Source organism: Pelophylax lessonae, assembly GCF_965119305.1.
Source record: "Pelophylax lessonae genome assembly, chromosome: 3".
In the NCBI taxonomy this organism is placed as follows: Eukaryota; Metazoa; Chordata; class Amphibia; order Anura; family Ranidae; genus Pelophylax; species Pelophylax lessonae.
In genome coordinates, this window is record NC_138770.1 from 684897313 (window position 1) to 684912327 (window position 15015).

The window sequence follows — 15015 nt, forward strand, 5'->3', positions numbered from 1 at the left end:
GTGACACTCATATATTTAACTCAGATGCTTTCCATTTCTTCTGATCATCCTTGAGATGGTTCTACACCTTCATTTGAGTCCAGCTGTGTTTGATTATACTGATTGGACTTGATTAGGAAAGCCACACACCTGTCTATATAAGACCTTCCAGATCACAATGCATGTCAGAGCAAATGAGAATCATGAGGTCAAAGGAACTGCCTGAAGAGCCCAGAGACAGAATTGTGGCAAGGCACAGATCTGGCCAAGGTTACAAAACAGATTTCTGCTGCACTTAAGGTTTCTAAGAGCACAGTGGCCTCCATAATCCTCAAAAGGAAGACGTTTGGGACGACCAGAACCCTTCCTAGAGCTGGCCGTCTGGCCAAACTGAGCTATCGGGGGAGAAGAGCCTTGGTGAGAGAGGTAAAGAAGAACCCAAAGATCACTGTGGCTGAGCTCCAGAGATGCAGTCAGGAGATGGGAGAAAGTTGTAGAAAGTCAACCATCACTGCAGCCCTCCACCAGTCGGGGCTTTATGGCAGAGTGGCCCGACGGAAGCCTCTCCTCAGTGTAAGACACATGAAAGCCCACATGGAGTTTGCTAAAAAACACCTGAAGGACTCCAAGATGGTGAGAAATAAGATTCTCTGGTCTGATGAGACCAAAATAGAACTTTTTGGCCTTAATTCTAAGCGGTATGTGTGGAGAAAACAAGGCACTGCTCATCACCTGTCCAATACAGTCCCAACAGTGAAGCATGGTGGTGGCAGCATCATGCTGTGGGGGTGTTTTTCAGCTGCAGGGACAGGACGACTGGTTGCAATCGAGGGAAAGATGAATGCGGCCAAGTACAGGGATATCCTGGACAAAAACCTTCTCCAGAGTGCTCTGGACCTCAGACTGGGCTGAAGGTTTACCTTCCAACAAGACAATGACCCTAAGCACACAGCTAAAATAACGAAGGAGTGGCTTCACAACAACTCCGTGACTGTTCTTGAATGGCCCAGCCAGAGCCCTGACTTAAACCCAATTGAGCATCTCTGGAGAGACCTAAAAATGGCTGTCCACCAACGTTTACCATCCAACCTGACAGAACTGGAGAGGATCTGCAAGGAGGAATGGCAGAGGATCCCCAAATCCAGGTGTGAAAGACTTGTTGCATCTTTCCCAAAAAGACTCCTGGCTGTATTAGATCAAAAGGGGGCTTCTACTAAATACTGAGCAAAGGGTCTGAATACTTAGGACCATGTGATATTTCAGTTTTTCTTTTTTAATAAATCTGCAACAATGTCAACAATTCTGTGTTTTTCTGTCAGTATGGGGTGCTATGTGTACATTCATGAGGAAGAAGAATGAACTTAAATGATTTTAGCAAATGGCTGCAATATAACAAAGAGTGAAAAATTTAAGGGGGTCTGAATACTTTCCGTACCCACTGTATGCTTGGTAAAAAAAAATCACAATAAGCGTATTTTGATTGGTTTGCGCAAAAGTTATTGCGTTTACTAACTAAGGGAAAGATTTTTGTCATTTTTGTTGTTTTTTTTTTTAACGAGTAATGGCGGCGATCTGCGATTTTTTTTGCGGTACTGCGACATTGCGGTGGACAGATCGGTCCCTTGACTGACATTTTTGACACTTTTGGGGGTACCAGTGACATTACTACAGTAAGCAGTGCTATACATATTCACTGTTACTGTAAAAATGACACTGGCAGGGAAGGGGTTAACTTTATTGGGGAAGGAGGGGATAAGTATGTCCCTAGGGGCGTGTTTCTAACTGTGATTGGACATGGCTACTGGTGTAAGAACAGAGATCAACTGTCCTACATAGTAGAACCGTGTGATCTCCATTTTTACACAGGGGAGAATGACAGGCGGCTGTGTTTACATTAGCCGCCTGCCTTTCTCCCTTCACGGCGAACGATCGCAAGTGACCGGCGGACATCGAGTCCGCCGGTCACACGCACTGACTTGTTAGGAAACGAGCCGGGGCGCGCGCGCCCCCCCCCCCCTCCGCGGGCGCGCGCTCGCCCGCTATTAGCTCACAAGCTAGTGACAGGCTAGTGATGTACCGGTACGTCACTTTGCCTGGCCGGGGTCAACTCTCAATATGAGATCCAAAGAGCTGTCACTATCAGTGAAGCAAGCCATCATTAGGCTGAAAAAACAAAACAAACCCATCAGAGAGATAGCAAAACATTAGGTGTGGCCAAATCAACTGTTTGGAACATCCTTAAAAAGAAAAAACGCACCGGTGAGCTCAGCAACACCAAAAGACCCGGAAGACCACGGAAAACAACTGTGGTGGATGACCGAAGAATTCCCTGGTGAAGAAAACACCCTTCACAACAGTTTGCCAGATCAAGAACACTCTCCAGGAGTTAGGTGTATGTGTGTCAGATCAAGATCACTCTCCAGGAGGTAGGTGTATGTGTGTCAGATCAAGATCACTCTCCAGGAGGTAGGTGTATGTGTGTCAGATCAAGAACACTCTCCAGGAGGTAGGTGTATGTGTGTCAGATCAGGAACACTCTCCAGGAGGTAGGTGTATGTGTGTCAGATCAGGAACACTCTCCAGGAGGTAGGTGTATGTGTGCCAGATCAAGATCACTCTCCAGGAGGTAGGTGTATGTGTGTCAGATCAAGAACACTCTCCAGGAGGTAGGTGTATGTGTGTCAGATCAAGAACACTCTCCAGGAGGTAGGTGTATGTGTGTAAAAGTCAACAATCAAGAGAAGACTTCACCAGAGTGAATACAGAGGGTTCACCACAAGATGTAAACCATTGGTGAGCCTCAAAAACAGGAAGGTCAGATTAGAGTTTGCCAAACAACATCTAAAAAATCCTTCACAGTTCTGGAACATCCTATGGACAGATGAGACCAAGATCAACTTGTACCAGAGTGATGGGAAGAGAAGAGTATGGAGAAGGAAAGGAACTGCTCATGATACAAAGCATACCACCTCATCAGTGAAGCATGGTGGTGGTAGTGTCATGGCGTGGGCATGTATGGCTGCCAATGGAACTGGTTCTCTTGTATTTATTGATGATGTGACTGCAGACAGAAGCAGCAGGATGAATTCTGAAGTGTTTCGGGGAATATTATCTGCTCATATTCAGCCAAATGCTTCAGAACTCATTGGAAGGCGCTTCACAGTGCAGATGGACAATGACCCGAAGCATACTGCGAAAGCAACCAAAGAGTTTTTTAAGGGAAAGAAGTGGAATGTTATGCAATGGCCAAGTCAATCACCTGACCTGAATCCGATTGAGCATGCATTTCACTTGCTGAAGACAAAACTGAAGGGAAAATGCCCCAAGAACAAGCAGGAACTGAAGACAGTTGCAGTAGAGGTCTAGCAGAGCATCACCAGGGATGAAACCCAACGTCTGGTGATGTCTATGCATTCCAGACTTCAGGCTGTAATTGACTGCAAAGGATTTGCAACAAAGTATTAAAAAGTGAAAATTTGATTTATGATTGTTAACCACTTGCCGACTGCCGCACGACTATTTACGTCGGCAGTCAGCCCCTCACAGGCAAAGCGACGTAGGGCTACGTCGCTAGCCTGTAAGGGTTTTGGGAGCGAGCGCGCGCCGCTGGATGCGCGCTCCCGCGCGGTCATGGACCCCCCCGCGCGTGTGCCCGGCGGACCCGATGTCCGCCGGGCACTCGCAATCGTCCGTGACAGCGGGAGAAAGGCAGGCGGCAGATGTAAACAACCCGCCTGTCAGTCTCCCCTGTGTATGAATGGTGATCAAACGGTTCTACTATGTAGGACCGTTGATCACTGTTCTTACACATCAAGCCACAGCCAATCACAGTAAGAATCACGCCCCTAGGACACACTTAACTCCTCCCTCTCCAATACAGTTAACTCCTTCACTGCCAGTGTCATTTTTACAGTAACAGTGCATATATATATAGCACTGATTACTGCAGTAATGTCACTGGTAACCCCAAAAGTGTCAAAAATGTCAGTCAGGGGTCCGATCTGTCCGCCCCAATGTTGCAGTCCCGCAAAAAAAATCGAAGATCGCCACCATTACTCGTTAAAAAAAAACCAACAAAAATGACAAAAATCTTTCCCTTAGTAAACGCAATAATTTTTGCGCAAACCAATCAAAATACGCTTTTTGCGATTTTTTTTTTACCAAACATATGGTAAAAAAAAATTGGCCTAAAATGTTAAAAAATTTAGATTTTTACATTTTTTGGGGGGAATTTCATATATAAAATGTGAAAAATATTGTTATTTTTGCAAAATTGTCGCTCTTTTGTTGTTTATAGCGCATGATCAAAAAATCGCACAGGTGATCAAATACCACCAAAAGAAAGCTCTGTTTGTGGGAAAAAAAGGACATCAATTTTGTTTGGGTACAGCGTCGCACGACCGCGTAATTGTCCGTTAAAGTCATGCAGTGCCGAATCGCAAAATAGGCCCTGGTCAGGCAAGGGGTAAAATCTTCCGGGGCTTAAGTGGTTAATCTGTCCCATTACTTTTGGTCCCTTAAAAAGTGGGAGGCACATATACAAACTGTTGTAATTCCTACACCGTTCCCCTGATTTGGATGTAAATACCCTCAAATTAAAGCTGAAAGTCTGCAGTTAAAGCACATCTTGTTTATTTCATTCTAAATCCATTGTGGAGATGTATAGAGCCAAAAAGATTAGAATTGTGTCCATGTCCCAATATTTATGGACCTGACTGTAGGTGTGAACACCCATGCGATTCTGGTGCGAACCAAAAAAAGGGTCCTGCACGATTTTGGTCCGAATGTGATGCAAATTAGGGGTCCGATCTGTCCGCCGCAATGTCGCAGTCCCGCTATAAATCGCAGATCGCCGCCATTACTAGTGAAAAAAAAAAACAATAAAAATGACATAAATCTTTCCCCTAGTTTGTAGACGTGATAACTTTTGCGCAAACCAATCAAAATACCCTTTTTGCGATTTTTTTTTTACCAAAAATATGTAGCAGAAAACAAATTGGCCTAAAATGTTAAAAAATGTTGATTTTTAATTTTTTTTTGGGAATGTTTTATAGCAGAATGTGAAAAATATATATATTTTTTTTCAGAATTGTCGCTCTTTTTTGTTTATAGCGCAAAAAATAAAAATCGCAGAGGTGATCAAATACCATCAAAGGAAAGCTCTATTTGTGGGGAAAAAAGGACATCAATTTTTTTTGGGTACAGCGTCGCACAACTGCGCAATTTTCTGTTAAAGTAACGCAGCGCCGAATCGCAAAAAATTGTCTGGTCATTAAGGGGACAAATCCTTCCGGTCCAGAAGTGGATAAAGTAAGCTGAAAAATAACGGACTTGCTGGCAGGACCTCTAAGTGAATAAAAAGATAAAAAAAAAGCCTAAAAAAAAAGAAAACAAATGCAGCCGTCACATCGAAGGATTGTTAAGCTGCTATATAATACATTCATGTTTTATTGTTTAGGTCAAGTTTATTTTACCCACTCATGGACCAGTGAGCCCCACCAGTAATAAGTGGGAGCAATGAGCTGGTTTTGGTGGTAATTGGAGAACTCGGCTGGAATCGGTGGAGTTTAGCAACCTGCGGCTGACGTCTCATAGTTTGATGGACAATAACAAACACTCCGGATTTACAAGCTCTCACGCTCATAATTCGGCTGTCAGCTCGTCTCCCACCATCTGCGTCCATCCATTCCCAGCTACGCTGATACTAAACATCAAACAAAAGCCTCCATTGTACGCATTGCGCAACCTGCGCGGCTTGCATTATGAAACGCAGCAATCCGAAAACACCAGCAAAACCACAAAGGAGATTTCTTGCTGATCCACACAAACCAGGGGAATGAGTCACAGGGCCCGGGGTGGTGATGCCGTAACCGTTAAACCACAAAATTGGAACAAAGGAGAAGCAGATTTGGGCATGGTTTACTATCGCCCCGGAGTTCATCGATGATTAATTGTCTGCTCACTTTCTCTGTTGTTCCAGCGAGAAGTCTCCTCTTCTATCTGTAAACCACAAACATCTCACATCTGGGGTGGTGTATACATGTGCCCGGGGTGACATCTCCTCTATACACAGTCCAAAGGTGAGATGGATGCGGGCTACAGGATTATTAAAGTGCATGTCTGGGCAACAAACAAAAACCAGACATTCAGTGCATCCCTGCAATACGTGAACATTTCCCCCATGTTTTATCCCTTTACAAATGCTGCAATCCTGAAAACCCATTGACCTGCCAGGAACTCAGTGAACTCCTAACTTCCTGCTTGGGCTGACAACATAGAGCAGTAAAGGTGAACCTTGGCACCCCAGATGTTTTGGAACTACATTTCCCATGATGCTCATGCACTCTGCAGTGTAGTTGAGCATTATGGGAAATGTAGTTCCAAATCTGGGGTGCCAAGGTTCCCCATCACTGACAGAGTGTCACGGTCAGGGGTCAGGCTGGGTGATCAGTAGCTACAGCAGTAGAGAGGCTTCCACCAACCAGCAGGTCTCCCTGGCTTGGGCTCACCCAAGGTGCAGAGTCCAGTATGGTGGGAATAGTTTTTTCTGTGTGTTAGCACCAGCTTGCATTCCTCAGAATCGCCCCACCAGGAGGTGAGCAAGCCGGGGACCAGTAGCAGATATATCAGGGAGGGATTCAGCAGAAGCATAGTCAGTAAACAAGCCAAAGGTTAGTAACAAGTGGTTGCAGGTAGGGATCAAGCAGAAGCATAGTCAAGGAACAAGCCAAAAGGTCAGTAACAAGTGGTTGCAGTGAGACCAGTAGCTACAGCAGTAGAGAGGCTTCCATCAACCAGCAGGTCTCCCTGGCTTGGGCTCACCCAAGGTGCAGGGTCTAACTACTAATCAGTGTTTACCAGAGCTTCCTATGGTGGGAATAGGTTTTGCTGCGTGTTAGCACCAGGTTGTATTCCTCAGAATTGCCCCACCAGGAGGTGAGCAAGCCGGGGACCAGTAGAAGATATATCAGGGAGGAATTCAGTAGAAGCATAGTCAGTAAACAAGCCAAAGGTTAGTAACAAGTGGTTTCAGGTAGGGATCAAGCAGAAGCGTAGTCAAGGAACAAGCCAAAAGGTCAGTAACAAGTGGTTGCAGTGAGACCAGTAGCTACAGGAGTAGATAGGCTCCCACCAACTAGTAGATCTCCATGGCTTGGGCTCACCCAAGGTGCAGGGTCTAAGTACTAATCAGTGTTCACCAGAGCTTCCTATGGTGGGAAAAGGTTTTTCTGTTTGTTAGCACCAGTTTTCATTCCTCAGAATCGCCCCACCAGGAGGTGAGCAAGCCAGGGACCAGTAGCAGATATATCAGGGAGGGATTCAGCAGAAGCATAGTCAGTCAACAAGCCAAAGGTTAGTAACAAGTGGTTTCAGGTAGGGATCAAGCAGAAGCATAGTCAAGGAACAAGCCAAAAGGTCAGTAACAAGTGGTTGCAGTGAGACAAGTAGCTACAGCAGTAGAGAGGCTCCCATCAACCATCAGGTCTCCCTGACTTTGGCTCACCCAAGGTGCAGGGTCTAAGAACTAATTAGTGTTCACCAGAGCTTCTGATGGTGGGAATGGGTTTTGCTGTGTGTTAGCACCAGGTTGCATGTCTCAGAATCACCCCGCCAGGAGGTGAGCAAGCCGGGGACCAGTAGCAGATATAGCAGGGAGGGATTCAGCAGAAGCATAGTCAGTAAACAAGCCAAAGATTGGTAACAAGTGGTTGCAGATAGTGATCAAGCAGAAGCGCAGTCAAGGAACAAGCCAAAGGTCAGTAACAAGTGGTTGCAGGTAGGGATTAAGCAGAAGAATATTCAAGGAACAATCCAAAGGTCGGTGAGAAGTGGCTGCAGGTAGGGATCAAGCGGAAGCATAGTCGAGGAATAATCTAAAGGTCGGTAACAAGTGGTTGCAAGTTCAGTTTAAGCAGTAGCGTATTCAAGGAAAAAGCCAAAGATCAGTAACAAGTGGCTGCAGGTAGGGATCAAGTGAAAGCCTAGTCGAGGAACAAGCCAAAGATCAGTAACAAGTGGTTGCCAGTAGGGATCAAGCAGAAGCGTAGCCAAGGAACAAGTTAAAGTTCGGTAAGGAGGGGTTGCAGGCAGGGATCAAGCAGAAATGTAGTCGAGGAACAAGTCAAAGGTCAGTAACAAGTGGTTGCAAGTAGGGATCAAGCAGAAGGGTAATCTTTAAACAAGCCAAAGATTGGTAACAAGTGGTTGCAGGCAGGCATCAAGCAGAAGTGTAGTCGAGCAACAAGCCAAAGGTCAGTAACAAGTGGTTGCAGTTAGGGATCAAGCAGAAGCGTAGTCAGTAAACAAGTCAAAGGTTGGTAACAAGTGGTTGCAGGTTGGGATCAAATAGAAGCGTAGTCTAGGAACAAGCAAAGGGTCGGTAATGAGTGGCTGCAGGTAGGCATCAAGCGGAAGCGTACTCGAGGAAGAAGTCAAAGATTGGTGAGAAGTGGCTGCAGGTAAAGATCAAGCGGAAGCATACTTAAGGAACAATCTAAAGGTCGGTAACAAGTGGTTGCAGGTTGAGTTTAGGCAGTAGCGTATTCAAGGAAAAAGCCAAAGGTCAGTAACAAGTGGCTGCAAGTAGGGATGAAACAGAAGCGTAGTCAAGGAACAAGTCAAAGGTCAGTAACAAGTGGTTCCAGGTAGAGATCAATCAGAAGTGTAGTCGAGGAACAAGCCAAAGGTCAGTAACAAGTGGTTACAAGTAGGGATCAAGCAAAAGCGTAGTCAGTAAACAAGCCAAAAGTTGGTTACAAGTGGTTGCAGGTAGGGATCAAAAAGAAGCGTAGTCAAGGAACAAGCCAAAGGTTGGTAACGAGTAGTTGCAGGTAGGGATCAAACAAAAGCCTAGTCGAGGAACAGGCCAAAGATCAGTAACAAGTGGTTGCAGGTAGGGATCATGTGGAAGCATAGTCAAAGAACAAGCCAAAGGACAGTAACAAGTGGTTGCAGGTTGGGATCCAGTGGAAGCGTAGTTGAGGAACAAGTCAAAGGTCAGTAACAAGTGGTTACAGGTAGGGATCAAGCAGAAACATAGTCAAGGAACAAGCCAAAGGTCTGTAACAAGTGGTTGCAGGTAGGGCTGGTCATTAAGCAGGTAAATCTTCCGGAGCTGAAGTGTGTCTGTTTTTAGTAAAATGAAAAGGCTAAATACCTTTTCTCACACCGCCGGTGTGCCGTCACATGATCCCCCTCTGCTGGCTGACTGACATCACAGGGGAATCTCGGCCCCTCCCACTTCTCTCCATAGATCGGGGAAGGAGAGAGGAGGGGGAATCAAATGACTGCACAGTGGCGGTGTGAGAAAATGTATTTAGCCTTTTCATTTAAAAAAAAAACGCCCAGTTCTGCCCCCCTGCGTCGCGGCGCTCGCAGGGAAGGGAACCCGGAAGATGAATGCTGGTTGCAGGAAAGCTATCGGAACGCATAGCGGCCATGTTGTAACGCATTGCGCATGCGTAGTAAGTTTTCCTTTCCGAATGTCACTTCCAGCTCATAGGTAGCGCTATTCTAATAGAACACCGGCATTGGCCAGGGGACATCGGGGTATCGCAGGGACAAGCTAAGTTTCACTACAGGGTAATCCTCCCGAGTGTTGCTCGGAGGTTACCGCTTTTGGTACTGAAAATGAACCCGGAGCCGCACTCGGGAATACCGCCAGGAAGGGCAATGATGTTCCCCTGGGAGTGTCCAATAGAAGTACATGCAGAATAAATCAGTTCAAACTTTGCTGTTTTTTTGTGATTGGTTTTGGATGTTCAGTTTAGAAAACTCAACAATGGCCACAGGACTGGAAGAGGTCGGTTTACATTCCGATACCAAAGAAGGGCAGCGCCAAAGAACGTTCATAGTTTTATATTTTCATAGTCCATAGTTTTACGGCGGCAGGTCGGCTCTGACCCGTGAAACGACGTACCTGTACGTAGCTTCACGGGACCACTAGTGGGGGCGCCAGAGGTGCATGCACCCATACGCCACAGAGGAGGCTGATCAACGGGTCCGGCGGCCACGATTGCCACCGGGCACCCGCGATCGCTACCTGTGGGGACAGAACAATGGTCTGCCATTGTAAACACAGCAGATCGCTTTTCTGTCAGTTATGAACACAGGGATCCTCCTATTTAGGAACACAGGTCTCTGTGTTCATGCAGCAAGCCCATCCCCCCAGTTAGAAAGCACCTCTAGGGACACATTTAACCCTTTGATTGCCCCTGGGTTAACCCCTTCCCTTCCAGTGTCATTAGTACAGTGACAGTGCATATTTATAGCACTGATTACTGTAGTAATGTCACTGGTACCCCCAAAAGTGTAAAAAATGTCAGTTAGGGGTCCGATCTGTCCGCCGCAGTGTCGCAGTCCCGCTAAGCCCCCATTCAAACTGGGGCGACCTGTCAGGCGACCTGGTCGCCTGACAGGTCGCCGTAGGTCACCTTCAATAGAGAAGCTATGGACCCGTTCTAATAGGAGCGACACAAGTCGCCCCGACTTAGAAAAAGGGTCCGGAGCTTCTTTGGGGCAACCCGGAGTGACCTGCATTGACTTCAATGTTATGAAGTCCGTGCCGGCCGCTCCGAGGTCGTGGTGCGAGCAGCGCGCCGCGACCTGTGAGGTCGCCCCGGGAAGTCGGATCGCCCCAGTGTGAACGGGGCCTAAAAATCGCAGATCCCCGCTGTTACTAATAAACAAATAAATAAATAAATAAAAACGACACAAATCTTTCCCGTAGTTTGTAGACATGATAACTTTTGCGCAAACCAATCAATATACACTTACTGGGATTTTTTTTTACCAAAAATATGTAGCAGAATACAAATTACCCTAAATTGATGAAAAAAAAATATTTTTTTTTTTTTATTATTATTGAAATGTTATATAGCAGAAAGTAAAAAATATTTTTTTTTCTCAAAATTGACGCTCTTTTTTTGTTTATAGCGCAAAAAAAAAGGCACAGGTGATCAAATACCACCAAAAGAAAGCTCTGTTTGTGGGGAAAAAAGGACATCAATTTTATATTTTTAGCACTGATTACTGTAGTGATGTCACTGGTCCCCCCAAAAGTGTCAGTTAGGGGTCCGATCTGTCCGCCGCAATGTCGCAGTCCCACTAAAAATCGCTGATCGCCGCCATTACTAGCATAAAAATAAATAAAAATGAAATTAATCTTTCCCCTAGTTTGTAGACGCAATAACTGGGATTTTTTTTTACCAAACATATGTAGCTGAATACAAATTGGCCTAAATTGATGAAAAAAATTGATATTTTATAGGAAATGTTTTATAGCAAAAAGTAAAAAATATTGTTTTTTTTTTCAGACTTGTTGCATATATATATATATATATATATATATATATATATATTTATTTATTTTTTTAACCGCTTGCTGACCACCGCAAGTAGATTTACTGCGGCGGTCAGCCCCTGCCAGGCAGAGTGACGTTAATTAACGTCACTAGCCTGGGAGGGTCTGGGGAGCGAGCGCGCGCCCGCGGAGGCGCGCTGCCGCTCCCGCGCGGTCACGGACCCCCCCGCGCGTGTGACTGGCGGACCCGATGCCACCTGTCATTCTCCTCGATGTAAAAACACTGATCACACGGATCTACTATGTAGATCCGTTGATCAGTGTCCTTACAGCTCAAGCCACAGCCAATCACAGTAGAAAGCACGCCCCTAGGGACACACACAGCCCCTCCCTCCCAAATAAAGTTAACCCCTTCACTACCAGTGTATTTTTACAGTAACAGTGCATATGTATAGCACTGATTACTGTAGAAATGTCACTGGTAACCCCAAAAGTATCAAAAATGTCAGTCAAGGGTCCGATCTGTCCGCCCCAATGTCGCAGTACCGCAAAAAAAATCGCAGATCGCCGCCATTACGCGTTAAAAAAAAAACAACAAAAATCTTTCCCTTTGCTAATAAACGCGATAACTTTTGCGCAAACCAATCAAAATACGCTTTTTGCATTTTTTTTTTACCAAACATAGGTAGCATAAAACAAATTGGCCGAAAATGTTAAAAAATTTTGATTTTTAATTTTTTTTTGGGGGGAATTTCATATAAAAAATGTGAAAAATATTGCTATTTTTGCAAAATTGACGCTCCTTTTTTGTTTATAGCGCGTGATCAAAAAATCGCACAGGTGATCAAATACCACCAAAAGAAAGCTCTGTTTGTGGGAAAAAAAGGACGTCAAATTCGTTAAAGTACAGCGTCGCATGACCGCGCAATTGTCCGTTAAAGTCACGCAGTGCCGAATCGCAAAATACCCCCTGGTCTTTTAGCAGGAAAATCCTCCGGGGCTTAAGTGGTTAATTGTCGCTCTTTTTTTGTTTCTAGCACAAAAAATAAAAAGAGGTGATCAAATACCACCAAAAGAAAGCTCTGTTTGTAGGGGAAAAAAAGGACCTCAATTTTATTTGGGTACAGCATCGCATGACCGTGAAATTGTCAATTAAAGTAACGCAGTGCCGAATCACACAAAATGGCCTGGTCATTAAGGGGGAAAAAAACCTTCCGGTCCAGAAGTGGTTAACTTATATGTGGAGTACATCATGCGAAATGCCAGGATCGACGAATCAGAATCCGGTATTAAGATCACAGGGAAAAATATCAACAACCTGAGATATGAAGACGTCACCACACTAATGGCAGAAAGTGAATAAGAACTAAAGAGTCTCCTAATGAAGGTGAAAGAGGAGAGCGCAGGAGTTGGCCTGAATTAGAACATTAGGAAAACTAAGATCATGACAACCAATCCCATCACTCCTCGGCAAATAGAAGGAGAAGAAATGGAAACAGTGACAGATTTTATCTTTCTAGGCTCCAAAATCACAGCAGACGGTGACTGTAGGCCATGAAATTAGGAGACACTTCTTGGAAGGAAAGCGATGGCAAACCTAGACATTATAAAAAGCAGAGACATCAGCCTACTGAAAAGTAGAGATGGCCTTGCGGTTCGCCCGGTGGTCGGTCCGCGGCGAATGTTGCTTGTTCGCAAATTCGCCAAAAGTCGGACTTTTGCCGATGTTCGCGAATATGTCCGCGCCGCCATTTTCTTTTTCATTCAGAAGAACTTTGACCCATGACACAGCCGTCAGGTGGAACGGGACAGCCAATTGAAACATTCCAGCACATGGACAGTCCCCCTACCCTATAAATAGACCCGATCTGGTGGCCATTTCACATTCCGTTTTCTGCCAGTGTAGGGAGAGGTCTGCTGTGCTCATCAGGGAGAGTTTGCTAGACACATATAGTGCTGTGAAGATCCACAAAAGTCCTTTTCAGGGCTGGTATTTTGGTATAGGTCTACTAGTATCTTTTGAGCTTAGGGAGAGTTATCCAGTCGGTGCTTTAGGGGCAGTTAGAGATCGGCAGCAGTCACACACAAATTGCTCTGTTAATGTCCACAAAAGTCATGCAAAGGGCTGCAAATTTTTTGGTATTGCTGTGCAGTGCACTATAAAGGGGGGGGGGGTAATCCACAGTACAATATACTTTGTAGAAAGCACATTATAGTGGATTAGTACTATTATTGTGCACTGTGCAGCATTGTGACAGGTCTGTACGTCAGACTGAGCGTTTCTGCAGCAACACTACACACAGTGGCAAAAGCACTTATAATGTATTATAACTGGTGTGATAGACCAATGCCCCCCCCCCCCCATGCCACATATTAAAGTGGGGTGTTATCTGAGCAAACTTTTTCAAGTGTATTTGTGTCATGCAACAATATTGCCTCTTTTGCTGTGTTAACTCTGATACAAACAGTGTCAAACTCACTGGCCAATTTTTTGAACAACTGGTATGATAAACCAGTGGCCCCCCAATACCACATATTGAAGCGGGGGGGTTATTTAACAGTATACTTTTCTAAGATTGTATTTTAGTCCTGCAAAAATGTGGCCTCTTTTGCTGTGTTAACTCTGCTACACACAGTGACAGCAGATACTGGCCAATTATTTGTAGAACTGGTGTGATAAACCTGTGGCCCCCCAATACCACAGATTGAAGCGGGGTGTTATCTACACAGATACATGGTCTAGCAAACACGGGCAGGGAATATACAGGCCGACACTTACGGTTCTGTGTACTGTGAACGCCTACCGTACCTCTAGCCATCAAAAACTAATTTTTTTGCTGTCAGTTCAAACCATATGAGCTAATTTTTGCAGCCTATACAGGCCGACACTTACTTCTGTATACTGTGAATGCCTAATGTACCTTCAGCCACAGAATACTACATACTTAGCTGTCAGGTAAATGCATGTGGGTTCATTTTTGGGGCGTGGAATGGCCGACACTTACTTCTTTATCCTGTGAATGCCTAATTTTTCAGACTGGAATTGAAAATCAATGGGTCTGTAAAGGTTCCGCCAAATTGTGGAATGGATCCGGACCCATTTTACAGATGTGTGAATGGACCCTATATGTATTAGACAATCTATTTACCGGCTGCTGTCAGTTCTGGCTGATTTATGAAAAAAAAATATATATTTTTTGCTGTAAAAAAAAAAAAATTTAGGACAACTTTTCCAATTGCAATACTTCTGTTATGACATTGTCCGGGACTATTTGCGCACAGCTAGTACGTCTTTTGTGGCTGCAAATGTGACCTAAAGTTTTTTAAAGTTCGCCTCCCATTAAAGTCAATGGGGCCCGTCGCGAACTCACGATTCGCGTACTTTTGAGAAAATTTGCGGCTGGCGTTCGCGAACCGCCCCGTTCGATGTTCGTCCATCACTACTGAAAAGTGCCGTATAGTCAAAGCTATGCTATTCCCAGCAGTAACCTATGGCTGTGAAAGATGGACCATAAGGAAGGCTGAATGACGAAGATTTGATGCTTTTGAACTATGATGGTGGAGAAGACTCCCGAAAGTCCCTTGGACGTCAAGAAGATCAAACCAGTCAATCCTGAAGGAAATCAACCCTGAATATTCACTGGAAGGTCAGATCCTGAAGCTGCAACTCAAATACTTTGGCCACCTAATGTGAAGAGAGGACTCATTGGAAAAGACCCGGATACTGGGAAACA